This window comes from Triticum dicoccoides, chromosome 2B (genome assembly GCF_002162155.2).
Source record: "Triticum dicoccoides isolate Atlit2015 ecotype Zavitan chromosome 2B, WEW_v2.0, whole genome shotgun sequence".
NCBI lineage: Eukaryota > Viridiplantae > Streptophyta > Magnoliopsida > Poales > Poaceae > Triticum > Triticum dicoccoides.
The window spans coordinates 678,861,827-678,864,440 of NC_041383.1; the positions used below are offsets into that span (position 1 = coordinate 678,861,827).

General features: G+C 38.4%; 1 pseudogene; it reads left to right on the plus strand.

Annotated features, from left to right (window-relative positions):
- The first annotated feature begins 270 nt into the window (after nucleotides 1-270).
- Nucleotides 271-425, plus strand: LOC119266136 (annotated as a pseudogene).
- The last annotated feature ends 2,189 nt before the right edge of the window (nucleotides 426-2,614 follow it).

A 2,614-nucleotide genomic window follows, 5' to 3' on the forward strand; every position in this document is an offset into this window, starting at 1 on the left:
CTCTGATTTGGTTCGAGCTTATCAGGTTGAAGCTTTTTCACATAAGCATCTCAGCCCCAAATTTTAAGAAATGACAACTTCGGTTTCTTGCCAAACCACGGTTCATAAGGCGTCGTCTCAACGGATTTTGATGGTGCCCTATTTAAAGTGAATGCAGCTGTCTCTAATGCATAATCCCAAAATGATAGTGGTAACCCGGTAAGATACATCATAGGTTGCACCATATCCAATAAAGTGCGGTTACGATGTTCGGACACACCATTACACATCATACCTTTCTCGGCCTTTTGGCTAACATCAAGTGTAGTATCTGTTTTTATCAGTTTAATATCTGATATGTGGGGTACACCATTACGCTGTGGTGTTCCATGTGGCGTGAGCTATGAAGCTATTTCCACATTGTTTTAAATGAAGGCCAAACTCATAACTCAAATATTCTCCTCCATGATCAAATCGTAGAAACTTTATTTTCTTGTTACGATGATTCTCCACTTCACTATGAAATTCTTTGAACTTTTCAAATGTTTCAGACTTGTGTTTCATTAAGTAGATATACCCATATCTGCTCAAATCATCTGTGGAGATCAGAAAATAACGATACTCGCCACGAGAATCAACACTCATTGGATCACATACATCGGTATGTACTATTTCCAATAAGTCACTAGCTCGTTCCATTTTTCTGTTGAACGGAGTTTTAGTCATCTTGCCCATAAGGCATGGTTCGCAAGCATCAAATGATTCACAATCAAGTGATTCCAAAAGTCCATCTTTATGGAGTTTCTTTATGCGCTTTACACCGATATGACCCAAACGGAAGTGCCACAAATATGTTGCACTATCATTATCAACTTTGCATCTTTTGGCATCAATACTATGAATATGTGTTCCACTACGATCAAGATTCAATAAACCATCAAAATTGGGTCTATTACCATAGAAGGTTTTATTCATGTTAATAGAATAACAACTTATTCTATGTTTTAGATGAATAATCGTGTTGCAATAAACATGATCTAATCATATTTATGCTCAACGCAAACACCAAATAACAGTTATTTAGATTCAATACTAATCTTGAAAGTATAGGGAATGTGCAATGATGATCATATCAATCTTGGAACCACTTCCAACACACATCGTCACTTCACCCTCAACGAGTCTCCTTTTATTCTGTAACTCCTTTTTCGAGTTACTAATCTTAGCAATCGAACAAGTATCAAATACCCAGGGGCTACTATAAACACTAGTAAGGTACGCATCAATAACTTGTATATCAAATATACCCTTGTTCACTTTGCCATACTTCTTATCCACCAAATATTCAGGGCATTTCCGCTTCTAGTGACTATTTCCTTTGCAGTAGAAGCACTCAGTTTCAGGCTTTGGTCTAGCTTTGGGATTCTTCATGGGAGTGACAACTTTCTTTCCATTCTACTTGAAGTTCCCTTTCTTTCCCTTTGCCCTTTTCTTGAAACTAGTGGTCTTGTCAATCATCAACACTTGATGCTCTTTCTTGATTTCTACCTTCGTTGATTTCAGCATCACGAAGAGCTCGGGAATCATTTTCGTCATCCATTGCATACTGTAGTTCATCACGGAGTTCCAGTAACTTGGTGATGGTGACTAGAGAACTCTGTCAATGACTATCTTTTCTGGAAGATTAACTCCCACTTGATTCAAGCGATTGTAGAGCACATGCTCACTGCTTGAGCTATTCTCCTCCATCTTTTAGCTATAGAACTTGTTGGAGACTTCATATCTCTCAACTTGGGTATTTGCTTGAAATATTAACTTCAACTCTTGGAACATCTCATATGGTCGATGACGTTCAAAACGTCTTTGAAGTCCCGATTCTAAGCCGTTAAGCATGGTGCACTAAACTATCAAGTAGTCATCATATTGAGCTAGCCAAACGTTCAGAACGTCTGCATCTGCTCCTGCAATAGGTCTGTCACCTAGCAGTGCATCAAGGACATAATTCTTCTGTGCAACAATGAGAATAAACCTCAGATCACGGACCCAGTCTGTATCATTGCTACTATCATCTTTCAACTTAGTTTTCTCTAGGAACACATATAAAAACATAGGGAAGAAACAACACGAGCTATTGATCTACAACATTATTTGCAAAATACTATCAGGACTAAGTTCATGATAAATTAAAGTTCAATTAATCATATTACTTAAGAACTCCCACTTAGATAGACATCCCTCTGGTCATCTAAATGATCACGTGATCCAAATCAACTAAACCATGTCTGATCATCACGTGAGATGGAGTAGTTTTCAATGGTCAACATCACTATGTTGATCATATCTACTATATGATTCACGCTCGACCTTTCGGTCTCCAGTGTTCCGAGGCCATATCTGCATATGCTAGGCTCGTCAAGTTTAACCCGAGTATTCTGCATGTGCAAAACTGGCTTGCACCCGTTGTATGTGAACGTAGAGCGTATCACACCCGATCATCACATGGTGTCTTAGCATGAAGAACTGTCGCAACAATGCATACTCAGGGAGAACACTTATACCTTGATATTTAGTGAGAGATCATCATATAATGCTACCGCCGAACTAAGCAAAATAAGATGCATAAAGGATAAACATC